The 27,809-nt window shown below is 49.2% G+C and overlaps 1 long non-coding RNA gene across 1 annotated transcript; it reads left to right on the forward strand.

Moving 5' to 3' along the window:
* The first annotated feature begins 11,874 nt into the window (after window positions 1-11,874).
* Window positions 11,875-26,915, forward strand: LOC114017960 (uncharacterized). The gene is made up of 5 exons (XR_003563324.2): window positions 11,875-13,640; window positions 15,366-15,507; window positions 16,716-17,003; window positions 25,401-26,690; window positions 26,802-26,915. It is a non-coding gene; the product is annotated as an uncharacterized LOC114017960 (long non-coding RNA).
* The last annotated feature ends 894 nt before the right edge of the window (window positions 26,916-27,809 follow it).

Here is a 27,809-nt window from a genome sequence, read left to right on the forward strand (position 1 = left end):
TGCAAACAGGCGTCGGTGGAGTTGCTGGCCAAGCATCTGTCCGAGAACCTGCGATGCTTCTTTTGTCGAGGGAGGGAGAGAAGATGATCCCCTGGGTTGTGGCTGGAGGCACCTGGAGCACATCTGTCCCCTTGCTCTCTTAATCTTTGGAAGACAGGGGCTAGTTCATGCTCTCATTTAGAAATGCGATTTCAGTATTGCTCCATCTTTTGAGATTTGAAGAGTTTGGGTTTCAGGTCTGAAGGGCTTGCTCTAAGCTTTGCTTCAATAATACAAAGTTTTATGTGTTTTCCACAGTATGTCAGAAAAAATCCTAAGCACAAACTGCAGCTGGTGCTTCTATGGGCCAGCGAGGACTGGTGGGAGCAAGCGATGTGCTCCCTGCACTGCTCCGTTTCTGCCCGGGGAACCGGCTGTGCCCGTGCTTCTGTGCCCTTTGGGGGAAAAATTGGTATAATGGTTATACTCGAATTCCTTTATGCTCTAACCCAGACTTAAGGTATCAAGAGGGAAAATTTGAGGGTCCTGTCTGTGTTGGAAGGGCTTGGGGGGCACAGGGCAGACAGGGGCTGTGCTCAGAGGCACCAGGTTAGGGTCTGCGGGATGGGAAGGGCTCCCACCAGCCTTAGAGCTGATTCTCCTGATACTGCAAGAGACAAGCTTTTGGGACATAAAACTGGATATAAAGAGGGGGAAAAATGATTTCCAGCCCTCTGGCTGCCTTGCTTTGGAGAAAGGCATAGGGGCGTTGTGCTGCAGTGGCAAGCTTTGCATGGGGACACCATGGTCCTCGGCCCTTCCACAGGACAGGCGGCTTGGCAGCTTCCCCAAACCAGCATCATCGTAAGCTCAATAATAAGCAGTGGGCTGGGACTAACAATAGCATTCTTCTTTTTTTTTTTTTTTTTTTTAAATGTTTAAAAAAGATGAGATTAACCAGCTGAAGTTAACAAACTCTGGAATTCAACAAACCCCAATGAATCACCAGGAGCCAACACCGCTCTGTGGCTGCCAGCCCTCTGAAGGGCACTCATTGGCTCACTTAAACGTAAAGAGCAACTTTTGACAAACACTCCATCAAAAAAACTGGCTAATACTTGCTTCGCTCTTAATCCTTCCTGAGCTGTTTCCCCATTGCTAATCTCTCCCAGAAACCAATAATAAATCTTTCCTGGTTTGCAATACTAATTCTGAACAAATGCATCAGGAACCAAACATCAGCTGGGCCTGTGTCTTTGTGTTACTTGCATGCTCCGCGGGAAGATTGTTTCGCTTTTAAGGAGGCTAATTAAAAAGAAACAAAAATAATAAATCAATCACATTAATCTGTAATAAATTGAAGCACTACAGTCCTTCCCAAAGCATTAGTGACTGCCAGCTTCTAACTCGCTGGAATGCAAAATTGCTCTTCTCATTATTATTTAGAGCATCTCAGTGATGCTCCTATAGTGCTGGTGCTACCTGGGCTTCACCGGCATGGCCATCAGCCCAGCGCCGCTTCCTCGCTCAGCTGTGGCTTTGAATCCCATGGGAGCAGGGGGAATCCCGCTGGAGCTTGTCTCCATCCCACTGACATCCCACCAGACCCTGGTTTCTTGGTGCCTTGCTCTCACTGCTGGGCTGTACCTGACTGTGTGCGGCCACCACACTCCCCAGGGCAGGCAGGTAAGCGCCACTTCCCACCCCCAGCCTCCGCAGGGCTGGAACAGGTGGACGTGTTCCTAAAATTAACCTGCAAGAACTGCTTTGATAGGACACTGACAGCTAAAACGGAATCAAATTATCATTTGGAATTACCATGAGATAATTGCCCTCATTTACTATTTTAAGATGAAAAAAAAAAAAAAAAAAAAAAAAAAGGCTCCCTTCTCCAGACAACTGCAATGGAGAAAAATTCAGGCATAGATGATGTTCCAAAACATATCATTAAAGCTTTAAATAAATGTATGATGACATCTCATGTTAAGAAAAACTTCCTTTGTATTTCAGATAGGAATAAGCCAGGTCATTTTCAAAGTCATTTTGTAACAACCAAAAGAGATCCCTCTTGTTCTTCCAGACACACAACTTAAAATATTTGGAGATGTAAGTATGTAATTTGAATTCTTTCACACATTATTGATTTAAAAATCATCTTCCTCAGAGACGCCTCTTACTTGCCAAAAGGTAAATGCCTGTCTGCTGGTTTTTGTCTTTTTTACTCTACTTGAAATGCTACAGAACTGACCCAGTCCCACCCTGCAGATTATAGTGTTTGTAAAAGGGAGAAAGAGATGAGAATGATCCCCTTCTCAGTCTCTGATTAATTACAAGGATTAAACGCCAAGGCAGCTACACAACATTGTCAAGGAAATAAAAATATCAATCGGAGGAGCCAAGTTCTTAATTTGCTGCCTCACTGTTGAGATGTGCCTGAGCACATCGTGGCACCAACATGCCAGAAGCACATCCCACAGCTCCAGTCCCCTCACTGGTCCTGCTGGTCGGGGCTCAGAGCACCAGGTCCAGCTTCTCCCCCTTTATGCATCCAAGCTGCTCCCTGCCAGTGGCAGCCATGGTCTGGGGGGAGGGATGTGGCAGGGGACAGGGATGTGGCTGTGGACCAGGACACTGTGGTGTGGAGGGGAAAGGGGTTTGCTCCACATGTGGAGCTGCTGAAAAAAGGTGATTCCAGCGGGTATCCCTGGTGAGGAGAGAGAAAAACCCACAAGGAGCAAGGGAGCCTGGGGATGTGTGTTAGCACAGGGCTAGAAACAGAGGCAAAGCTGGAGCTTGGACACTCCCAGGGAAAAAACCAGGCTGATTTGCAGCTCTTCTGGAACGCGAGTTCACGTCTGAGGTCTTTGCTGTTTCCCTGACCCCCGTGACGCAGATGCTTTTGGCTGTCCCCGCAGCTCCGTGGCCAGGGCTTGCTGGGCTGTGCCCGTGTATCTGGCTGCTCCCCCCGTGTCCTCCGTAGGGCTTCGGCTGCGAGTCCCGGCTGGAGCCCGGCTGGAGCCCCTCCAGAGCTGGCCACCCCCCCCGCATGCCCTTCCCACCCCTAAAGTGACCGGGGAGGCATAGCTGCTGGCTCGGGCTCCTGCCCCACATCAGATAGATGCTCAGCGGCTGTATCTGACCCGGGTTGCTAGCAATGGAGGGCCCCAGACAGAGCCCGACAGGCCGGCCGCCACGCTCAGGGCTCAGGGAGGTGCCCGGGACCCGCATGGGGTTTCACTCCCCTTTCTCCTTTGCTCTCAGGGACGAGGACCCCCCCCAGCCTGGCTGCCGGACCACCAGGCCCCTGGCCAGGAGCACATGGTGGCGGTTCCGCTGCTGTTTGTGGAGCAGCAGATACCCCCTGTGCCCGCTGCGAGGCATCCGGCAGTGCCGGCAGGAGCTGCAGGCAGGGGGTGGGCAGGGGGTGGGCAGGGGGTGGGCAGGGTCACTGCCAGTCCCTGGGGAGGGGGGGGGGGGGGGGAGCCACAGCCTGGGGGAGGAGCCATGGTAGGGAGCCCCACCCATGGGTGTGGCCAGGAGAGGCCAATCAGGGAGCGGCACTGCCTATAAAAGCACTGCTGGTGAGCAGCTGGGGAGGCCAGAGGGAGGAGGAGGTGGTGGGCCCCAGAGAGCCTCTCCCAGCCTGGGTGTAGCCTCCTGCCCTGGCTGGGTTTTTTTTCCCCCAAGGACAAAGGAAGGTGACACCTCTGGCAGGGTGTCTGGGGGGTCCCCCTGCCTGTCCCCCTCCCCGCCCCCCCCCCCCCCAGGGTTGGGGATTTTTCAGCACCAGGGCTGTGTGAATTCCCTCCCTGGTCTCTGCCCCACTCGTTTGGTGGGGGAGTTGCTTGCTGTTGCTCTGGGCTGCCTCATGCTCTGCCTCAGCTTGTAATTAAAAATGAAATATTTGGGCTAAGTGCTTAAATGAAGAACACGTTTTTGCTAGCTAACAGTACAGAGGAAAGCCCTGGAGACCCCGATAGGGCAATTAGTACCTCTCCGCTTGCATCGGAGATGAATCTTTTGAGAGAGGAAGCCTGTTCACACCAGAGGATTTTTTTAGTTAAAAAAAAATGCAATTATAGGGTATAAAAGGAAGTGTTCAGAAACATGCAGAGTGGGAATGAAGTCTGAAACTTCCTTTGCTGCAGGACAGGGAAAGCAGAAGGTGTGAGGTGCCCCAGGCACGACACCCCCTGATGCTTCCCCAACCTGCCAGGTGCTGGCAGCAGCTCCCATTGGCTGGTGGTTTCATTTTCCTCCTCCCATCTACCTCTCCTGGCCATTCTTCAAGGCTCATCCCCTTGGCCTCGGTGAGCTCTCAGCTGCTGTGGGCTCTGGAGGCCGGGCGGTTCCTATCCTACTTGGCAGTTGGCTTTTGCACCGCTAAGCGCGAGCAAGACAAAACCACCTTCACGCTCCAAGAGAGCAGCTGTTGTGTGTTGGGACCGTTTCTGGGCTGTCTCCTCCACCATGGCTTTGCTTCCCCCCCCCTCCCCCCTCACCTCTCTTCCTCCAAGTCTCTCTGAAGCTGGTGTGTGTATTTAAAGCAAAGTCCTGAGTGGCTGTGGCAGGTCCTCGCGGCTGGTTCCAGCACCAGACCACCCTGTTCCAGGATGGTGATAAGTCATGAAACCCTTGCCTGGTGCATGGGGTCTCAGAAGGCTCCAGCTGTGCTTCCCTGCGCTCTCATCCAAAGCCCGGCTGATGGACACCACACCTGGGAGCCTACAAAAGGTCTGTAACCAGCAGAGCTCATGGAGAAAGGTGGTGGTGACCTGCACGCAGCCCAGCACGTGGGCAGGGTTGCTGCTGCCTGCATGTCCCCTGCAGCGTGGGTGACGTGGGGCTGTTTATCTTGGACTGGGGTGGACTGGAAAACAGCACTGACCTCTTAAGCAATGCTGGGGTTTTTTTTGCCATCCGGCCAGTGGCTCAGCTTGCGCTGAGTTTATGAGATCTGATTTCCAAGATAGTAAAAATAAAACAATCCTCTCCAACAGCCAGACTCGCTGGCTGGTGTCGCCTGTGCTGAGGAGGAAGGGAACAGCGTGTCTGCGTCGTTAAAGGTTAAATAACAGCAAATCGCATTTCTTGTCTGCAAATGATGCTGGGCTGTGTACGCGCATCCTTTAATCAGTATTTAGTTTGTTGAATTACTTTTATTGGTAGTTAACTGTGTAATGGTCTCAGTGGAACATCTGGTCCATGATTTGAAAAGAATATTCTTCAACCCTTGCTGAGTGCAATTATTTTTGGATACAAGTGGAGGCTTTAGAGCCATTAAGAAGATAAAATGCAGATTGTTTGCAGAGGCTTTTTTTTATTCTAATGGCTTTCAAAGAGAGGAACTTATATTATTTTTTTTTCTATTGTTAGCAGGCAGTGCAGTTGAAACCAAGCAGAGGGGCTGGGAAGAGGCACAGACGTTCCTTTTGCCGTTGGCTGGCCCAGGCACCCAAACCCAAGGCGGAGGGTTTGAACCTCCCTCCAAAGCTGCTGTAATATCTTCCAAATCCTGCAATAGCTCTGCTGCCCACCACTTTCTGGGTAAAACCACTGAGGGCTGGTGTGGGACTCCCTATAGAGCGTTTTAAAAGTGTGTCAGTGGATGAGACAAGGATTGTTTACAAAACAGAGAAAATGAAGGGCTTTGTGCTTTCCTCCATTGATGGGAAAATCACAGATGGATCCCAAACCTCTGATTCCTGGCCCTGTACCACTTCAGACCGCAAAAGAAAATAGCCAGTCTCTTGGTTGTGAGCATGGTAGGCTGTGATAGCAACTGGGACACCTTTATCCTCAAGAGTATATGTTATTAAAGTAAAATAAGCCAATAAACATCAATTTGTCAGTAGATAATAAGTTCTCTTATGAGTTAAGTGTAGTTTTTATATTATGTCCTTCCATGGGGGAGGCTGGCTGACTCCTCTTTGTCTGCAAGAACAGTGCTTTAAATTATTTAGAGGAAACTATACAATCTCGGCTGCTGTTTGCTGTGGCCATTGTACATCTTGTCCCTGTGAAGACTGCAGGCAGAGAGGCTGTAAAATTATGGCTGCTTTTTAGTAGGAAGATAAAGTGAAACCGTTAAACCAGGTGAGGCTGGATACTTTTAGTTTATCCTGAGGACATACTGTTATAGGTGAGATCCTGGGTTTGAGAACAACCTTGAATGGCATTGGAAGTGCCAAGGGATCAGTCATGGGATGAAGGAGAGGCTTTGGCTTTGTGTGTTCTCAGGTGAAAAGGGCACTGCCAAGGGAGATGGAGGAAAATGATGGCAGAGACAGTGACTCCCTGACCTTTCCCTAAAAGCTTAAGAAGAAAAAGCGTAAAAACCAGTCATGACCTCAGGGTTGGGTGGGCACTTTGCTTGTGGCTGGTTCATAGGTGGGAGCATCTCTGCCAAGGCAATGCTTGTGTCACAGCAGGGTGCGAGTAAGAGCAGGAGATCCTGGAGCCCTGAACCTCCAAAATGCTTCAGACCTCGCCTGTGGTTGCACGCAGAGGCAGGCTGGGGAGCAGAACCCAGGGCCCCAAACTTCAGTTTGAAGTTAACCACGCACTCGTTTGGGTTGGGGCTTAGTAACAAGTTTCAAAAGGAATGCCTATGCCTAATAATAGTAATAATAATAAATCAGTGTTTCATTCCAGCCCCTCTGTATATCTTGATACTTGGAAATGCTCTCATGTTTCCAAGCTGCAAGGGAAAGAAAAGGAAAGGGAGCGAACTTCTCGATTGCAAAGTTTTGGGTTTAGTATTGTTTGTTATACTGAGGGGAGGGAGGAAAGTCCTTTCAGCTTCCACCTACAATTAAAATTGTTAATTAAGAAGCACCAGTAAATTGGGATGGTTGAAAACAAATGGCAGGGCAGCCATCCATTGCTCCCCGCTAGGTAAGGATGCTGCAGGTGTGTGTATGAGTCTGATGTCAGCTGCTGGGGAAGTTCCTTCCTCTTCCCAGGCAGCCTTTGTGGCACCACATCCCTGCTCAGATTTTCCTGAGGTTTTTTTCCCTTTTTTTTTGTATTTGTTTTTACCCCTCCTGACCATATCAATCTTTGCTGCTCACCAGGGTCATCTTAACCTTGGCTCTGTGGCTGGCCGCCGGGAACAACCCATTTGGCAATAACTCTTCTGGGGGAGCTCTCTTTGTGGGCATAGTATTCGGTAATCAAAGTAACGATTCTGGAACACAGTGCTCATGCAGGAGCTGCGCCACAAGAATTTGTTAAATAGCTTATTCTGCAATAAAAACAACATAAATTTAAAAAGAAAAAAAATTAGAACAAATGGAGGAGCTGGGAAGGACCTCAAGAGGACAACTTGTTCCTAAGGATGCCGGAATAGATGTGTTTGCTGGATCCGGGGAATTGACACCCAGATTGATTGCCTGATGGCTCCTCCGGCTTTCTTGCCATCGAAACAGCTTGAACTCTTTGGGCCCTAACTGCTTGTCAGCTTTGCTTCCTGTTTTCTCACTTGGTTGGAAGTCAACAGTAATGTTGAGATTTTTTTTTTTTCTTCTTTACCAGTAGGATGTAAAATAAGGAGAATCAGTGAATCTCTTGCACTAACAGAAAATTAGCACCCTGCCCAAGAGCTGCTGAGCCTGTGTGTGTTTGCCCAGGAGGAGCCCATGTCTGTCTTCAACACAGCCCTGCATTCAGAGCAAATTAAGATGCAATTATGGCACTGAGACTTTCCTGTAGGTTCAAATGTTGCTGTATAAAATGCCTCTAGCATTTTAAACATGGGTTCTTAAGCCAGAACAATGAACTTTGACTTCACCAGCCCTCTAGTACTGTGGCAGTTTGTTCATCCCTGCACGGGGTGGGGGGATGCAGAAAACTCGCTGCCCTGCTGGAGAACCAGCAACAAGATATTTTCTGAAGCAAGAGAATAATCAGGATAGTTTTAATGAGGGTGGGAAGGAGGAGTCTCTAAGCAGAAAATTCAGCTGTTATTCAACTCTGTCCTTCCTTGATTTCCTTATTAACCCTTAGTCACCCCCAACGGGTGAGCACCAGGGCAGGGCATGCCATGCAGAGCAGAAAGCGGGTTGCTCTCTGGATGGAGAAGGTTGACCAGGGGAACTGGGGTGAACACAGAAGTACCTGGGCTGCTTACAGCTGTGCTGGCTCTTTTGTGACACATCGTCAAATTAGCAGGTTTTCCTGACAGCCCTGAGAGAAACACTTGAAGCAAGCAGTTGACTGGAGCGGGTTGAATGCACGGGCCAGTGCCAGGATGGGTGGCAGGGGCAGCTGGCGAAGAGGGGATGTGGGAACATGCTGGTAACCTCAGCCAGGCGAGCAGGGGTGAGCTGCCATCTCCGGACTGGTCTGGAGGTTCTGGTGGTTAGCCCTTGATTCCTACACGACACATTTTACTAAGATTTAGGGCAATATTAATCACTTTCAGCTCTGCCTGTTTCTGCTTCTGTCTCTGCGCTGTGTCCCAGCCGTGTGAAGTTTTGGGTGCTGCAATGAAAGCCTGGATAACTGGGGTTCAGCCAGGACCTCTGGACAGGGACTGAGAATGTCACTTTTCTGCATTCCTAGGACTTCCAAGAGTGGAAAACATTTTTGACTTTCATTCTTTCCATATTTCCAAGCTTCTGCAGTCCATGGGAAAGGGCACAGGTAGACCTCCTCACCCAAGCACAGTGTGCTCGATGGAGAAAGCCTTGGAGAGACATGATGCCAATTTTAGCACAAGTTCCTGTAACAGAAATAGATCTTCCTGAGCACACACTGAAATCTTAGTAAATTATATCTCAGGTTAAACTATTTATTGAAGTGCCACAGGGGAATGTCAGGCTAGCTATGTACATCATCACGGGAGATAGGCTGAAAATTACAGTAATTTGGAAAAAACATGGATTTGAATCTTAGGAGCTGTGGTGAAAGCCAATGCACAATGAATTATTTCACTTAACAATTCATATTCACACATTCAGCTGCAGCCAAAGTATTTCTATAGCATCACATTTCTCCACTGAGCTACCGGGCGTAGCATGAGAGCTCTTGGGGGAAGGGGGGGTTGTGCTTGTTCTTGGGTTTTTAATTTCTGCCTTTGTTGCTTATCCCAAGGCAAATGCCAATAAAACAGACTTGTTCGTCTGCTGTGTGCAGTAACCACAGGGAGTATTTCTTCCTGCCCGTGGTAATGTATCTTCTCTGATGGTGGGAAGCAAAAGGCTATGGAGCCCTTGTCATTTGTGTCCTGGCTGGTGGAACTGCAGAGCCTTACTGATGTGTAGGGATGTCTAATCTTTATATAAAAAATGGTCAGGGAAACTGTTTAATTGGCAGTCAGAGAAGCCTCAGCTGTTCCTGAGAACTGCTGAAATTGCCTTTGCTTGCTGCTGCTCCTGGTGTTCCTCTGTGTCTGTCTGTCACCCTACAGAAATCTCTGGAAGCCAGAGGGTGATGGGCAGAGTATCACTGCTGGGAGAGGGACAGTTTGGGCTCAGAGGGGTGAGGGACCTCCCTTCTACCTTCCCTTCTACATGGGTGACGGTCTCACAACAAGGTTACCGCCCGCCCCCCCCGCCCCAACCCCCCGCCCCCCCGGCTCTCTCCTGCACTCCAAATTTGCTCAGGAAAGTGGGATCCTTTGGCTCCCCTTTCCCTTATACCACCTCTGTGCTCCCATGAGAGGTGTTTTAAGTCATTTACAAAAATTCCCTTCAGATTCTGATGCTTGCTTGGTTAGAGCCGGCTGGAGCTCTGTGCTGTTTCTGTAGCACACAGCGGTGTAAGAGGTCAGTGAAACCTTGGCAGCTCAATGCACGATGCTCCTGGCCTGAGTGTGAAAGTATTTCTTATTGCACGCCTCTGGCGTGCAGGGCTGAGGTCCTCGGCAAAGCTGATTTTCTTTCAGTACCCACAGCTGTGGCTCTAGGGGGAGTTTTAGCAAGTCATAAAGTCAACTGCCACACTCAGGAAGGCTTTTCTCCTCTCCCCAGTCTTGAATTTAATTTAAAATAAGTCATTATTAATGCTAGGGTCTCTTCAGTCTACGAACAAATGAGATAGCGGGAAAGAAGGAGCTACGAGATCACTGAATGAGCATTTGCTCCATCTCTGCCACTAATATGCACACGAAGGCATTTGTAAGCGCTAAGAGTTTTAGAGAAAGATTTGAACTGTATGTAATTTAATAATCATCCATTATAACCAACAGAATCATGTGGATTTAACAGTTGAAAATCTTCAATTTGGCCTTGGCCTTTCCGTTTTGCAGTGAAGCATTCAGTCATTGTGTTTAGGTCATGTGCCGGGGTGCTGTCCCACGTGGGATGTATTAGCATAGTCAGGAGGTTTCTGTTGATGTGATTTTTTTTTTTTTTTTGCTGGGAACTGCAGTTGTGCAACAGCTCTGGCTTTGACGAACTTGATCTCTGACAACATGGAAAGGTTTCTTTCTGGGTAGGTTCAGTGGCTGATCTGTACCTGCCTTGTGGGAGTTGCAGCTCGGAGCTTCCTGTGGTACAGGTGTCAGTCGACGTTGACGTGGGTGAGTTGTGGCTCCTGGGCTGGTGTCATCCTTAGCATCACCTGCGGCCACAGTTGGTGTCCATCTGGTCTCTCCATGGACCTGCTCCTGTGAGCGCTCACATCTCTGTCCAGGGCAGGTACCACCTGGCTGTAAGCATTGTAAAGAGCTGGGCTTGGCTCCAGAGCTAACCTGGCTTGTTTCATCAAAAGTAACTGACAGAGGAAACCAGCTGATGTGCAAAGATGTGTTGAATAGCTGGAAGTAATAACCTTACCCAGCAGATCTGGGAGGTACCAGAGGTGTTCCTTCTCCTCCTCCACCCTGGCACTGCATTGCATTGCTTGGATGGGGCCTCTCACAATTTCCAAATGAAAATTTTCATTACTTTTTCACTGGACAAGTTTTCATTACTTTTTCACTGGCCAAAACACGAACATTTAGCCCGTGTGCCCAAAGCTGGATCAAAATAGCAGGTTTTCCCCTTGGCGGTGGTGTGGGTGCTCTGTTGGCTCTGACTCTCACACTCTGAAAGCTGTTAAAAACATCTGTGAACCAAATGGCTCGAAGAACAGCAAGAGAAAAGCCTCAATTTTACTTGTGGTTAAAGTCTTTTTTTCCTTTTCCAAATTACCCACCTTTCTTCCCAGCCCTCAGCTCACACTGGAGCTGGTGGGTGGGTTTGGGGGTGTGCAGAGGATAGCTTGGAGAGGCGAGCCCAGGCACTCCTTTCCCCTATTTGTTGCCTGGGGCCTCCACAGGAAAAATCTTGAGGGTCTGTTGATAGAAAAAGGCTGAAAATTACTGAATATTTACACAGCACTCAATTGCTGTCCATCTTCCCCACCATTTCATTTCAGCACAAAGAGCAAATAACTGTGTGCAGTGATTGTAGCTATTGCGGATTTATGTAGTTATTCATGACATGCAGATTACAGGGCAATAATTATAGCTGAGGTTGCTGTCATTTTACTAGATCCCTAAGTATAAAGATCTCATAAGTGCTGGAATTTTTTGCTCATATGGCAATGTTTAGCTTTAGCTGGAGAGACAGTTAAGTAGGGGAATCACAAGCGCAAAATCTCTTTGAAAATAAGGTGACAACTGAATCTTTACTTGTCTGGACTGAGCTTCTCCCGTTATATTCTGAATGTTATTCTGAGAGCTGGCACAGGCTTCGAGGGGCATGAGCAGTGGAATAATAGCACTGGATTTGGCCACGGCGATGTTGTTGGGAAGGAGCCCATTGGTATTTGGGTGATGATGGAGAGGAAGGGCTGAAGATGGCTGGAGTGGGAGGCTGGGGAATTCATTTTTGCTCACCATGGGGTCTCACATCAGCAGGTTATGTTTTTTTTATTAAAGATAGAAAAGTTACAGTGCAGAAAGGCACATTAAAAAGTGACTATATACTTATCCAAGGAGAATTTGGGCCTGAACCTTGGCATAGCTGGCCAGAAGATGGCTACTTGGGCAGTAGAGGTGGGAACTGGGTGCTTGGGAGGGTTACTTGTAAAAGACCTGAGGTCTGACTCCATGGTACAAACCAGTTCCTCACTCACCTTCTGCAAGGTCGTGGGTAGGTCCAGGTGTAAGGGTGGTTCCTGCACCTCATGGGGGACAGGGACCACATGGGCCATCCCTGGGAAAGGTGGTCACCACGTGTTTCTCTTCCAGCATCGTTCCAGCACATGAGCACATGTGGGTGTGTATGGATGCTGCCTGGGGGAGCACTGCCGGAGTGGATTTCTAATTATAGCTAATTGCAGGGCTGATACTCTCTGGATTTGGTCTGATACAAGTCAAACGATTTCCTGTTGTTCAGCACTTTACAGACACGTAGCTGGAGGCACCGAGATGGATGTGTTTTCTGAAGGCATCCAGCTGGGCAAACACACGCTCTTCCTTTTCCTTCCTGTGCATGGACGTCGGTGGAGCGAAACACCCCACCGCAGCCTCGCTCCGTGGTCTTGGGTGATGTTAACACTCCATTTTATTAAATAGCATAGAAGTCCCTAAACCAGGTGAAATGGTCAGGTTTAGTGAAGCTGAGGGCTGTTGGGTCGAGCAGCGGGGCTTGGCCACACTGAGCCCTGGGCTTCTGTGGTCAGACCTTCTCAGTCCCCCAAAGACAGCGCCTTTCTCCGCACAGCCTTGCAGCTGGCGTTGCTGGCAGCGCTTCGCATCAAACCCTTAGGAAAGCTCTACACAGATACACTTTCTGAAAAATGGGATCCAAAATGCCTTAACCATGTTCCCTGCAATGGGACTAGGTGCATTAATTGGTTAAATATTTACACAATGGTCAAATATTGCATAGGAACTAGATTTTATCATGAGTCGTTAAATTCATACGTTAAAGCCCATTTTTAATGTCCCCTAATGGGGACATTCAAAGTGTATTTCATGTAGTTGATAGAGCTGTAATGCTGTGCTGTCAAAGATCCCAGCGATAGAAGGGGAACTCGTTAGCCCAGGCGCCGGCCACACGAAGGGACAGGCAGATCTCAAACACAGAAACGATCAAAGTTAAACAAACGTTTAAGAAGAAAAGCAGCAGCTTCTTGAAAGGAATCAGGTGAGTTTGACTCCAAATGTAATTTTTTTTTTATACTTTGGCTTGCACATGAGCCAGGATCCAAAACGATGATTTCATAACCCTTAAGATGTTTCAAACAAACATTATTATTCTCTAGGAAAAAACGCCCCCCTCTCTCCCAGGTACGCTCTGCACACTGAATCCACAGTCCTGAAAACCTGGAACTGATGCCAAGCATTTTAATCTTACCAAAAGTAAAACATGAGCACAAATATTACATAAAAATTGACTTTTAAAATTTTTCCAGTGTTAACGTTGTAAGAGTCCCTGTAAACGTATTATGTGACATTGGGTCTGCTCAATGCTTTTCAAATGTTGCTGCTGTTACAGCAGGTGCTGGTCATGTTTCTTTTCAGATGTTTGTAGGAAATTACGTGGAGAAAAAACTCTGCTTTAGGAAAAGCCCAAAGGCAAATGGAATGAACAGAAAGAGCAGATTCTCCACGGACTTCTGAGTCTGGAGGTCTCCTGGAAGTCCTCCTGGTGGGATGTGTTTCAGCAGGGTGGGAAGGCTGGGAGCCTGGAAGGATGCTCACGGTGACTGCTGGGATTCCAGAGGTGAGCACGTGGTCCCAGATGGGCAGCAGTTGCTGATGCTGATGCTGATGGTCCCCAATGTTTTCTTAAGGACTTTTCTTCATGCTATTCTCTTCCTTGGCTCGTTTTCTGCATGTTGTTTGAGAAAGCCCTGGGAAGGAAATTGGGACTAAAATTCGTTTGTGAGGGCAGGGAATGGATTGAAGAGCAGCTTTCGTGGGAGAAGGACCCTGGAGCTAGGCTGGCCCTTGCCTGTGGGTGAAGGCTGGTGTGTCACTCATTGCAAATAGCTCTAAATTGCCAAACCTCTGACCCTGTTCAGTTATTGGATGAAACATTTCAGCTTGCACTGGAGAGCAGCTCGTACGAGATATTTTAGTGGCTGCTTCTGATCTTAAAACCAATGAGTCCCTGAATTGCTGTCCAAACCGAGAAAAGCATCCTTGCAGCTATGCTGGCATTTACTGCATAAAGATGTACTGAAGTATATCTAAGCACAGCGTCTGCATTATCAGACCTTTGGAGATTACTTTTATCTTCTTTCCTCTATTAAATATAGCTCAGCTTGACTGCCTTTCACGCGAATAAAATTTGCTGGCTATTGCTTCGAGGAATCATCCATTAAGTGTTTTTAAAATGCTGCTCAGCCACGTGTTTGCCCTGTGTTTGTGCTAGGCGGGATTGCTGTTGCACAATCCAGTGTTCCCTGTGCATGAGGATTATTTTTTGGCTGCTTTATGTAAGAAGTAACCTTCCCTGCTTCACCACTTTGTATGTCTTTTAGCAAATCTGAAAACAGATTCTCTTAGTTTGAGCTGTGGAGTTTTGCCCTTGGCTGGAAGCATGGGGTGGACAAGGTCAGGGAGAGGGAGATGGTCTCACCGGGTGGTTTCTGTGCCTGGAGGTGCTGTTTGCTGGCTCTGCGGGGTCACTTTGCACAGCTCCCTCTGAAGAACTGTGGCTGGGTGATGCCGATGAGGCTGGGGGATCAGTGTGTGGTAGCTGGATTTCAGCAGAGAAAGGGCAGGGTAGGGGAAGCAGCTCGGCATCCCTGCTGGAGGAAGGATGCTCTGCTCATCTCCTCCTGAGGAGAACCCCAGGAGGAGAAAGGGAGGAGGAATTGCACATATCCAGTGCTAAATGGCATATGACTCAAGCAAAAAAAAACCCCCAAAAAACCTCACAAAAAATCACACCTCTTTATTACATAGATTTATCTTGCTGTGTTGGGGCCTGACAGCCACCACCAGATGCTCATCTTCTCAGTTGCTTTATTGGATTCTGGGACATCCTCCTAATTGCCATAAGTGGGAGATGATTCCCCAGCATCTGGCATGTGTTAATACTGATGCAGAGAGCTTATCAATCCACTTAAGGAAAGAGCGTACGTGCTCAGTGTGCAGTCAGAGGCAGCCTGGCAAATTCTAAAGCATCATCATTTGATCCTATTTTGTTTTTCCTTTGGATGGCTGCTGAACGACTGAGTCCTTGCATTGGACCTTGCTGCAGTATGAACAGTTAAAGGTAGGGGGGCATTGCCCAGATGTCATCCCTGTTTCTGGTGATGGATAGGAAAGTGCTGCAACATTTCCCCCAGCCTTGCCCTCAGGTTGAGCTTCAGGAGCTGCTGAAATGGTATCTAAACGCAAGTTGCCCCTCAGCTCATGAAAAATGCACTTAGCAGTTAAGGTGCAACAGGAGTCCAGCAATAAATTAAAACGGCTTCTCTTTTAATTTTTGGTTTAGGTTCGAACCATCTCCTGCTCTCTTTGAGGCTGGCTGCAGGTATCAATGAGCGCACCTGCTTGGACACTTTTCAGCTCAGCATCTTTTAATGGAGGAGGGAGCACTGCTCGGAGGTCTGTGGAGGCAGCGAAGTCTCAGGCAGGTGGGTCTCTCCACTCAGCTCAGAGTGAGGAAAAAGGAGGAATAAAACTAGTTAAAAGCAGGTATTTCAAGAATTGCTCCAAAGGTGTTTTCATTCCAGGCAGGAATAAAACCATGGGGTTTAGGTGGTTTTTAAAACTTTTGTACCCTACTTCCTTCCTCTGGGGAGCCTGGCAGCATTTGGTAAATGAGAGTTTGTGCTGGTGTGCGTGCAGCAGCGCTGGCAACCTCCCGTCTTCCAGGCAGAGCTTTGGAGGTGGAGGGTTTTGTGGGAGACAATGGTGCAAAAAGGTCTGTTTGAACAAGGGAATTAAATATTTCCCCGCATCACTGCCGGCTGAGGCATGCTGCTGGGTTTTCAATAGTATGCAAGGGCAGGGAAAAAGCATTCTTCAGGCTTGCAGGGCTCCAGCGCTGTCTAGACTTCATAATGCAATGGTGCACACCGCCCTGCCTTGAACTCCTGCCACGGCATCTCTCCGAGCGGGCTATAAATGGAAGCTGAGAAGCATTCCCTCTGCCAAAGCCTCAGCCACGCTAATGAGACCCTAGCTCCTGTCGAGTTTGGCAATTTGTCCCACTAAACCGGTGAACTTGCAGCAGGTGGTAGCAAAGTTCATTTCCTAAAACCACATCCTTCTGGAAAGTAAAAGCCACCCTTGACTTCCCCTGGTGGGGTGGCCACAGCTCCCTCCAGGCTAACGGAGGCAACTGGGCGCAGGGGTGGATGCTCCTGCACAGGCGACCTGCAGACCACCGCTCTGCAGAGGTGGGCTTTGGATCAGCACAAGGCTCCTGAGCCTGTTGAGTTGTCTTAGAAAAGTGACACTCTCTGCTCAAAGCCCGTCCCATTGACCACGGCGCTGTCTACGTGAGGCTGCAGCCACTGAAAGCAATCTGTTCTTTATAAAGCTTTAGGATCTGTTTCTGTCCTATCCAGATCCATGAGTCTGTTGACAGAGCTCGGCTGTGCAGAGTTGGTTTGGGTCACCCTGGCATTAAGGTGCTTTTCCTTCTCCACCCTCCCTTCTCCTCTTTCTGGGATCAAGTTTCTTGCGGCTAAGCACAGCCTGCTCTCTGTATTTCCCACCGAAGGCTGAAGCAGGCTTGGTTACCTCTGTTGCTCTAAATCCAGCCCAAGTGTTGAGCATCTGCCAGGATGCAGAGGTTTTCCCTAAGCCCGTGTTTTGAATAACTTGTTCTTTGCAGCCTTGCTCCTCTCCCAGGCGCATGCTGCCTGCGAGGAGTGGGAAGGACATCTCTAACCTCTAGATGCTGCCGCCTGCGAAGCCCCCGGCAGCGGATGGCCATCAGCACGGCACCCTGGCTGGCCTGAGCAGCCTGGGGGATGGGAGCACAGCGTCGGCCAGGCTCTCTGCCTTCGCCCCAGTGCCAAATCAAAGCCTCCTCATTTCACTCTAGCTGATGTTTTTGTGTGACCTCTCCCATGGCATGTGGAGTGGAGAAACGTCCTCCCTGCTTTTCCCACCAGAGGAGGTAAGTGATAGTGCCGAGCGCAGCTGGGGCAGAAAATGTACCAGCATCTCCCAAGCACCAACACCTTCCATCCCTGACCTGCAGACCCCTGCACGTGGCACAGCACTTCACTAAACTCACCTGACAGGCTGCCTTACTGCAAGCCCAGAGAAGCATCACTGCTCCCATTAGCAGGAAATTTGGATCTTAGTTGTATTTTAAAAGAGCCTGAAGTTTCCCAGAGTGCGCTGTTGTTTGTGTACTGGCAGTTTTGTGTACCTGGGAAGACACTCCATGGAAAGCATCAGCTTCCAGAGGTTAAGTCCCCAGCAATGCAGATGAGATCTCTGCTTCTCTGTTTGAAAACGGAGGTAGCTCACATCTTTTGTCATCTCCATCAAAAGACAAATACATTCCTGTGCAAAACCACTGGTTGTAACTGAACAGGCAGAAGTGAAATCAGTGAAATGCTGCCTAGATCCCGGTGGGAGGTTCATCCCTGATGTGAATTTGAACTTTAGCAAGTTTGAAGCTTCTGGTTTGTGGTATTTTTGCCTCTTGGAGTGACACATCATGCATGGGTTATGCATCAGGGACTGGCATGTCAGGACCCGTAAAGAAATCTTGTTGCCCACAGGAATGGGCTGGTCCAGCTTGTTGTGGTGTTAGGTCTGCCTGCCCCAGGAGTGATGGAGGAGGTGCCTAGGTGGGGCAGAGGGATGGTCAGTTAGGGCATCATATCTCGGCTGAGCAGTCGCTTCTCAACTTACATGCAGGGAAATGGGCACAGAGAGTTTTAGTGCTAAACTCCGTAACGAATGCTGAGAAAACCTGCAAAGTCCTGCTCCCATTTCCTGCTCTAAATCCCGCACAACAGACCCTGATATTCAGAGAGCCAAACGCTCTCAAGTCAATGGAAAGATTCCCCTTGACTTTAATGGTCTTTGCATGAGTGCCTAATGCCTTCCTGTTCACAGGCCCTCTTGGACTGGATTATGGAAACAACTGCCGATAGAAAGTGCTGCAGTGAACTGTAAACCCTTCAAAGCAGCACGATGGCAGATTTTGCTGTCCTCCCAGACAGCTGGAATGGGTTGTGTTTGACAAAAAGCCTGATATATGTTCTTCCAGCCAGCGCCGTGGCTACAGTGTGAATGAGTGTTTTAACAAATATATTCATGCAGACAGAGTTTGTGGTCAGCCCGCTGGGTTTGGAGCCAAGCTCTTCCCAGCAGGACGGGAGAGGCAGGGAGCCTGTGTCCGTGCTAGGCGAAGCTGAACCTCCGCAGCTTTGACGTGCCAGCATCTCTCAGAGCTGCTGTCTTGGGTCTTGCAGCTTCTAGGGGCTGTTTCAATTCCCTGCCTGCAAAGACCATGTCACTGGTACAGACCAGGTGTTGTCCGGTTTTGTCAGCTCTTGGCGAAAGATAAATTTTTTGCCCTAGACTGTACCACTGCCAGCCACTGTCCCACCTTGGGCAGGGCTGGCATCTAAAACTGCCCAGAGAGGGACACAAGAGCCCAACTCAGCAAGGCGCTTGCTTAACCATAAAGGTGCTGTGAAGGTCCAGTGCCATCGCTGTGCTGAGCTCTCTCCCACCTGGACCAGGCACCAGACGTGCCATCAGCCCACCCCACACGGTGGATGAAGCTGAAGGCGCTGCCTCGGCCACCTCTGCGGCTCACTCCACAAAACTCGCTTTGGCAAAGGGCTTAAAGAGGTGCTTAACTTCAAGGGCGTAGATATGTTCTGCTGACTTCACGGGGATTAAACACATGTGTTTGGCTGGGAAGGGATCTTGGTGCCTTTGGCTGGGCAGTGCCATCGAGGGGTACACAGGATGTCCTCCCTGATGCTTGGGACTATGGACCTAGTGCCTTGAAACACGGGATCGACCTGCTGCAAGGAGAAATAATAGCAAACAGATTACTTAGTCTTTATAAAGCCCACAGACACCAAAAATGAGTCTGTTAGAGGAATAGTGACTTCCACAGGGGACCTGTCTGAGTGTTTAAGAGCAGAATGTTTCCCATTGCGGAAGGTCGCTCAGCTGGCTCTCGGGGGAGAGGAGGCAAATGATGATTGCTGCTTCTTGCTCTATGCCCTGGAAACTTTCTAGGTCTACTTAATGGTTTTGGTTGTTTTATTTTGTTGTTCAGTCTCTGGATGGGTTTTGCCCATGTATTGTTTGGGTTTTTTTTCCCACGCACCCAAAGGCAACGGGGTGTCTGCACCCCCTGCCTGCCCTTCCCTCACTCGTGCGCAGTGTGAGCACCGATGTGACCCCGTTGGCAGTGTGGCTTAACGGCTTGGGCACAAATCCGCACTCCTGGAGCCACGTTCTGCGGGAGGAACCGAGACCTCACTTTCGCAGCTGTGCATTCCTGAGGCAAAAAGGGCAGCTCAGGCCCAGGCTGTTTCATAGCAGAAAATCAGAGCTGGGCAATCTATGGAAAAGTCTGGCAGCTGTAGGAGCCATCTGGCTGCTGGAAAAATCCATAGTGAGCTCTGTCAGGGTCCCTTCCTGACCCCCTGGTTTGGGGAGTGCTCCCCCTCGGATTTCAAGGATTTTGAACGCTTGCCCATCGGTCTCACTAGAAACGTGGCTGCGTGAAGGCTCCCAGTTCAGAGACATGGGAATTACAGAGTGCTGGCCTGGCTTTTTCAGGAGGATTATTTGCTTTTTAAAGTCCCTGTCTGCAGCCTAGGCTGATCGTTCTGTTGCAGAGGAAAATAGGCAGCAGACTGAGACGTGGATGAAGTAATGAGCTCATCTCTCTGCAGTCTAGCCAGGTACACGCTTTTTTCTCCCAGAGCTTAATTAAAATGCATACATCTTTCCTCACATTTTTATGAAGCTCAATGGCAAATACCGGTCAGTCTCTAATTACACCAACACTAACTTGTTTTCATGGCTGAAAAGGACAGATCAAGGGCAGTATCGTTCCCCTGCATTTGGTTACTCCGGGATGTGCTATCTCCAGCAAGCAGCTAAGAAAACCAGGTTTCACAGTCTGGGCCAGCACTCCCATGAGCTGGACTGCACTGGTGAGAGGAGGGTAGACTTGTCCAGTGGAAAACGTATGTGTTAGTCTAGGCTGACTGATAAACCCTTACCCCGCTGATGCTCCTCCTGCTCTGTTTTGCTGGCATTGGCACTGACCCCATGGACCTCGTCCTCTCTGCGGTTTGTGGCTTCCCTGGCTGGAGGAGCAGCCCACCAGCCATGGCTTGCTGCCTGCTCAGAGCCCTCTCCTGCCCAGACCCTGCCTGCTGTCCCCAGGGCTCACTGAGAAAAAGTAAAAATAAACACCCAAGCAAGTTTGATTGAATAATGAGTTAAGTTTCTTCACCCAGCCACAAAACTGGTCATATTTAACCAGAGCAAAATTAAAATAGGGACCCTCTCAGTGCAACAGAATAGCCTGTCCTAGAAAGGAAACCACCAGCTCTGTTGTGGGAGGGATGCGAAGCTGTCAATGGAAACAAGCACGCCGTGATCCCGTGGCCTTCCACTCCGCTGTGATTTTGGTTACTCCAGGCTGTAACCAGCACAGCCAGACCAGTCCTCATCCCAGCCCAGCTGGCCGCTGGCATCAGCTGCTGCTGGTGAGCGCGGCTGGCTGATGTGCCTTGTAGCAGGCTTCGCAGGGGGCTGGTGCAGTCCCAGAAGCATCTCTGTGCTCCTTTGTGATATCCATCCAGCTTGGTTGCACCCCGCAGGGTTATTGGTTATGAAATGGCTGGTTTTACAGTGACGTTTTTAAAATTCAGCTCTTCTTAATATGGAATTGGTTCTTAGAGTATGGATTTTGCAACGTCATGTTCTGCTTGAAATAATCGCTGTTCTAACATGCCCAAGCCCTGGCTGTGTTGTTCCATTTTCTCATCTAAACCTGACCAGTCCCATGAAATTAAAATCTAACCTGAAATGCTCAAATTGCACTGCAGACATGGGAAACGAATGCATTTAGACGTGTCGCCAGGACAGTTGCACGATGAGAGAAGGTTACGTGCTAAGAGAGCGTGCAAGTCCAACATGACTCCACCGGTGGGTGGTTTGGGTCTCGGCCAAGGCAAGGCGGTTGGAAGGAAGCATGCGGCTTTGCTTGGGTGCTTTGTGGCTTGACCATCTGCAAGGAGAATGAATAGGCACCATCTCCTGCATCCACCCCCTCCAATTTAGTGCACGCCTGGAAAAAGACAGCAGTAGGTGCTGTCTGCATGATAAATGGCATCTGTATGACAAATGGTGCATCCCTAGGGCTTTCCTTTGCAGAGTCAGAAAGTTGGGGCTGGAGTGATGGGAACAACAGAAGAGGTGACTGCAAGACCAGCAGATTCAAAGAGCTTAGCTCGGCTGCCTTTTCCGGGGATGAGTTAATCACCTATAATATGTGAGGTCTGCAGGGCACGGTGATGAACGGGAGCAGACGGAGAGGGGAGGCCGTGTAATTAAAAGAGCAGTGGTGACAGTGCAAAAGTCCTTCTGGCAGTGTGATTTATTAAGCTGTGATGGTGTCTTTCACATTAGGTGGCAGCTGCCTCATCATACAGGACATTCAGTGCAGGAGGAGAGCGGGTTCACTGTGGGAAACCAGTCTCTGGCTGCAAGGGAGGCACTGGGCAGGCTGGACCGAGCTGGCAGCGCTGGTTTTGTGGCCGCCGCAGCTTGCATCACACTTGTAGTCGGAAAGGGAATTTTTAAAATCAGATTTTTATTGGGTGCCTAATTGACTCATCATCCCTGCCCCCCCACCCCCTCCATGCACAAACATTTGCTCTGCCCTGAAATGTGAGCTAAACAAGGCTGGCGAGAAATGTTTTCTGAATATAGCTGGGGAGAGGAGAGAGGACTAAGGAGGGTGAAGGAGGGGTGAATTCATGCGGTTTTTATAACAGAAGATTGTAAATGACTAAAAAAACCCCACCCCTACAAAAAATAACAACAACAAAAAGAAGTTGTGGTTTCTTAAGCCAGTTTGCATTCCTGGAAGTTGATGACGCCCTGGATTACTGTTGTTTTTTTAGATCTCTCTCAATTTTTTTCAGGATAGCTTGTCTGTGGTGTGGGTATGTGTGGGAAGAGAACCGGGGAATATGCAGAGGGGAAAAAAAAAGCTAAAAATGGGCAGGAACAGGCTGACTGCATATGCTTTTTTCTTTTTCTTAAATAATAATGAAAAAAAGAACTTGACGTTGTTAAAGATTTGGGTATGTGGGGGTGGAGCACAGGCATGGCAATGGAAGTCGGTCTTGAAGACCACATCTAATACAGGATGTTTTGCGCTTCATTAACAGTCGTGCGTACTCGGCTATGCGAGAGATGTGTCTCGGTTTGCAAAATAATCAGTCCAAACTTCTGATTTATGTCACTTGGAAGCTGCCTTGCTCTGCAGAGCAGAGAAGGGATGCAGCCAGGCTGCCATGGGTCTTGCAGGTCTTGTATCAGTGCCACCAGGAAATTTGTTTCTTTTTCCTGTTTCGATGTCGCATCTCATTTTGGCATTTTTGCTTAGAGAACAGTTGTCGCCTTCAGGCAGTATTTTGCTTTTCTCTGTGTAACTCAGATTTACGCTGAGCTGAGCCCCACCAGTCTCCATGGGATGCTGCCGCTTTGTGGGAAGTTCATTTTTTGGACTTTTTTAGCTCAGCCGGTCCCTGAGGGGGATGGGGGGAAGGTGGGGAGTCGAAGTGCTAAGGCCCCCTCCCGTTTATGGGAGCGTGTCATACCCAGAGCATGTTCTGGCTATTCTGCCGATTTCCTCATGGTTGCTCCAGATTTTTATTGCTTGCACTGAAAGAAGGGTCCAGGCTGTAGTTTGAACATCTAGAACAAACTTAAGACGAAAAAAAAAAGAGTTGTTGCATCAGTGTCTGAAGGTGGAATAACTTTTCCCACTGTGCCAGGGTGTGCGATGGCTTCGGGGGGAGAGCGGCTCCGCGCTGGCGGGGGCTTTGGCTCAGGCACCCGGCGGCTCTGCCCTGCCCGGGGGTGGCAGCTACGGGAGGTGTGGGTGCTGTTGCTGCCAGGTGAAAAACACCCCTTACATTTCACTCCAAGCTCTTCCCCACCCTGAAGCTCTGTAGACATGCCACGTTCACAGGTTTTGCTTTTTCCTGTTACCAAACCAGGGACTGATGTTCCTAGTAAGTGTATCCAACAGGTCTGTTCTTTGCTCATCGCTCCTTTCCAATACATTAATATCTGTATTATTTTTTTTTCTCCCCAGAAGGTTAATTAATACTTGATTCATCACCTCGAAAGCTAATGGATATTTATCCAGATCATGAAGGAAATTAATGCGTTCTATAAATAACCGCCGCAACGCTCACTAGCGCTCACTGACACCACATCTTTATTTATGTTCCTTCTTCTTCAGGCAACCAACCCTGCTCAGCTCCGGTGGAGTTAATCCCAACCTTTTGCCAGGGCTGGTTTTGCACTGACTTGGCTCGGTGTTTTCCTACTTGAGCTTTACTTTGTAAACACGGTGCCTTTTTCTGAGGGAAAACAGCAGCAGCTTTTGTGGAGAGAGACGCAGACAGCACGGCGCGATCGTGCCAGCCGGGGCCAGCAAAGGCCATTTGAGACCTTGGGTGTTTTCATGGGCTGGGAGGTCTCTGGCACCCTCAGAAAAGTTGTTTAGTTTGGGCTATTGAAAAAAAATACTAGCGAGCCCTTTCTGAGTTCCCATCTGCTTCCAATAAAGATGCTTCCCATCTTTATTGTCTTTGTCTCCAGCTCTCCAGCTATTGTCATTGGTGACCTTAATTAGAAGCATATTAAAAATCACGTCTATTTTGTCATTCACACATACAGAATGAAAAATCATTATTTATTTTTACTATTAACTTGCATGTTCCTCCTGGGTGTATCCATGAGAGTGTCTGGCTGCTCACTGGAAAGTCCTTGTTGTCCGTGTAGATAGACCTCAAGGGCAGAAATAACTGGGTGGGTGCTGGGGTGCTGGACAAGGAGGCTGAGGGGCACAGAGGTGGCATGAGGCTCGTGGTAGATGCTGGATGCAACCACAGAGTGACCTGCTGTGATGTGGTGCTGTGCTTTGGCTTTTCCCACAGCCCTGCCTGTTGCTCGCTGCTGCCCGTGGCTGGGTCTGCACCAGGTCCTGCGTCTCTGTTGCAGGTTTAATCCTGCTCTTGTGGCTTCAGAGGGGCTGGGGGCTGCCAAGAACTCTATGTTCTTGTCCAGACCAAGGCTGGAAAAATATTTCTGGCATCATTTCTAGGACCCTGACCTCACTGGTGGACAGCTTGCACTGGGGTCTGCAGTGACACTTGTTTTGAGGAAGGATAGGGGAACCAAATGAGCTCATCCCTCCTGTGTTGCTCAGTCTCTTGGTTTTTGTTCTAAGTGGTGCAAGTGAGGCTGCCTCCAGGAAGCACCAGCCTCTGGAGTCACACGAGTGTGTGAAAATCCCAGGTTTTTTTCATTTTCCTATTCCCTATGAAAGATGCGGGCTGAAAGCTTCTAGCACAAAGGAGCAGCTAGACATTTTTTATGATTGTTTTAAAAAGCTATGCTGCTTAAGATGAACTTAATGGTTTGGGGTTTTTTTTTTCAGGGATATTGGCTCATGAATTTTTAATTCTTGAGCTTGGCAGCACTGGTTGAATTAGAAACAGAACAACTCATTTTAATGAGCGTAAGATTAATGCAGATGAGCTTGGCTGAAACTGCAATCCAGCTGAGGGGAGAGGGTTATCTCACTTCACCTACCAGCTCCCTCCGCAGTGGGCCGGTGTGTTGCAGGCATTACTGTAGCAGAGCATATTCTCGTCACTGGTCATTACCTGGGGGAGAGATGCTCCTTAAACAACCCGGTTCTTACAGGATAATTTGCACGTTAACCCTTGGCAGCTGCCCTGGATCATCAACAGTCCTGCAAGGTGGACTGCAGCTCTCGAGCGTGCAAGCGGGGAAGAAGGAAGGTGCAGATGGATGTGCACTGGGGGAGGAGAAACCTCCCTTGACTCTGGGCCAGTGTCCCCTGGATGGAAAGGAGAAGACTTTCAGCTGTTGCATGAAGCCACCACAGCTCCAAGCAAGGTCATGGTCTACACCCGCTGCCTATCTCTTGGTGGAGAGCTGTCGTTTTATTTGTTTGATAAAGTGCTTAGCACCCTGGGTCACATAAATAGCAATTACTGGTACAAGAGAGCTGGTGCTCCAAAGCACCCTTGTGCTGGGCAGAGCTCTCCTGCTGCCCCAAGTAACCTGTTAGCTCCGTGCCTTGCTTTCCTGTACACCTGAAATTAGATATTTGCACAGTGAGTGGTTTTATTACCTGAGCAATAAGGAAGGATGGGGAGGCTGAGCTGAACTAATTTTATTTGCTTCTGTGGGCAACTGGTAGTTTTATATCTCTGTTTATTTTTTTATGTGTTTTAATCAGGTAATGCTTTCAGAGATCGCATTGCTTCAGGTTTTGCCTGCTTGGGCTCAAGCAAATGTAGCAGGAGTATTCGTGAGTGGAGTGTGATGAACCATAAATAATGAGGAGATTCCCAGGAAAGCATCATGGAGCTGTGGAGGAGAAGGCTGCCCGGCAGCTGGTGAGGTCGCCCAGTGACTCATGTCCAGCTTTACAGGGACCTCCTGCCTGCCCATGGGTAAGCCATGGCTTGGTGACCGTAGGTAAGCCATGGCACCGTGTCCTGCTTCGGTATCTCCCCCTCAGAGTGGGAGGCAGAGCCATGCAAGATGTATTAGCAGCCCCTGACCCAAGGGATTCTTGGTTGTCTGCATGACCCTTTGCATCCTAGGGGGATTAAACGATCAGGCTGCTCGACAAAATAGTGGGATCGTCAAGGCAGATAGAGAGGACGTGATTATGGGTCTGTTTTGCAGCAGCAGTTTTGCAGATCTCAGGGGTCTAGTAGGGAAATCTGTGAGGGCAAAGGGGTGCCTGGGACAAAAAGTGCTGTACCCCAAAATTAGGAGACCCTGAAAGACAGCATCCAAAATAACAGCACACTCACTGGGCTCGTCCCCGGTGCTGGAGGGCCAAGGATGTCTCTGTGCTGAGGCTTGGGAATGCAGAGGCATGGCACTGCCCAGCAGTGGGAGGCATTTTTCTGAAAGCTTCTCCTGAACTTTTAAAGTATTTTTTCAGCTTCAAAACCTGTATATTATAAAGAAAAATTCCTCACGTTGTTAGCATCACTTTCAGCCAGCAGCTATCATTAGTTCCAGAGTCTGTTGCCAGCAGCAGCACCGGTGATTTACTTCGTCTGCTGCAAGGCTAGAGGATGAGCCACTTTCGCCTTTTCTGAGTTTCCCACATTGCCTCTTTGCTCATGAGGAAGCAAAATTCCTCATGAAAATTGGGCTGCCACCACATCAGGAGACTGCCAGCTACCGCCTCCAGGTGTGGCTGTCTTGGAACGCATTTAAAAACCCACTCTGAACCCATTTCTCCTCCTCTGTATTTTTCCCAATATAGTTTTCCTCCTCAGCCTGAGCTCCTGGTGCTGGTTTGAAGGGATGGCCGCCCTCTGCTACTGGCCAGGTGGCCAGTGGCATGTCCTGTGCCGGAGCAACCCGTCCTGATCCCACTGATGTGGTTTGTTTGCCATGCTTGGTTTTGCTCCCCTGCTCACCCCATCACGCTGCTCCTATTTTTAATACCAAGGAATAAACCCGTCTCTTCGCTACATCTCTTACACGTTGCAAGCAGCACAAGGTATTAAGTTGAGCACGTCTGTGTTCAGCACCTGCCAGGCGGGTCCCAGTGAGGAATGCATCGGCTCTTCCCTGTCGCCAGCCCTGAATTACAGTGTTTCTTCCTCTGCAGGAGATGCTTTCCTCGGCTGGAATGACAGCCCCCGGTGTTATGCTGGGAAAAGCTGCCGACTACAAGCCCCGGGAGCTCCTGTAGTTCTTTCAGGGAGAACAAGCTGCAACCAAGCCAGGAAAACTTGTACTCTAGGACTTTATCTCCTGGAACGTATCCTGAAATGGACGGGATGCTGGCCTGGGATGCGAACCTGAATGAGTGTTGTGTCCTCACATCTTCAGTGACGTGCTCTGGACACCTGGGTCAGGACCCTGGTCCCCACTACAATTACTGGAAAAAATCCCAGTGCTGCTATGGAGCCAGCATCCTTGTGGGTCGCCGGGTCAGGATACTCGCGGCATCTTGCTGACGGCAGGATCAGAGCAGCTTTAACAGCCTTTCCAGACTCGCAGGGCTCCCCAAAGGCATTGCTCCACTGCAGCACCCCTGCTCAGCACTCCCACGAGTTGCTCTGCCTTTTGAGGTGCTCCACCTGGAGCCGTGCTGGGGAAAAGCAATATACTCATGCTTTCTCCTGAAGTTCCATAACAAATCGCACTCATGCATTTTAAATTGGGTTTATTAGACTCTTTGAGTCAATTTCTAAAGACCTAACCTCAGCATAAATCCTCCTCTCAAAAGCCACATCTGCAGCATGTGGTCAAGACTCAGTTTGCCCCCGGAGGCAAGCTCCTGAGCTGGGGTGGTGTTAGATCTTAACTCTGGGGCAGCGCACAGACCTTGGAGATCTTGCTCCCGCAGCAATCAGCCTGTGCTGGGAGCTGCCAGGGACCACGTGTGTTATCCCTCCTGTGTGCACGGCCGATGGAGAGGAGGTTGGCAGCCAACTCAACATCCCGCACAGTGACAGCAGAGCCATCGGATCCTCTCCCCACCTGCCAGAAAGGGCGAACCTGCTGTGAAGCGTTCTGCTTTGCGACACTTTGCCTTTGATTAATGAAGAGTGGCCAGAGAAGGGAACTGGCGCTGTGCCATCGCATACCAGAGAATTACATCTTCTTCGGC

Source organism: Falco cherrug, chromosome 1, assembly GCF_023634085.1.
Source record: "Falco cherrug isolate bFalChe1 chromosome 1, bFalChe1.pri, whole genome shotgun sequence".
NCBI lineage: Eukaryota > Metazoa > Chordata > Aves > Falconiformes > Falconidae > Falco > Falco cherrug.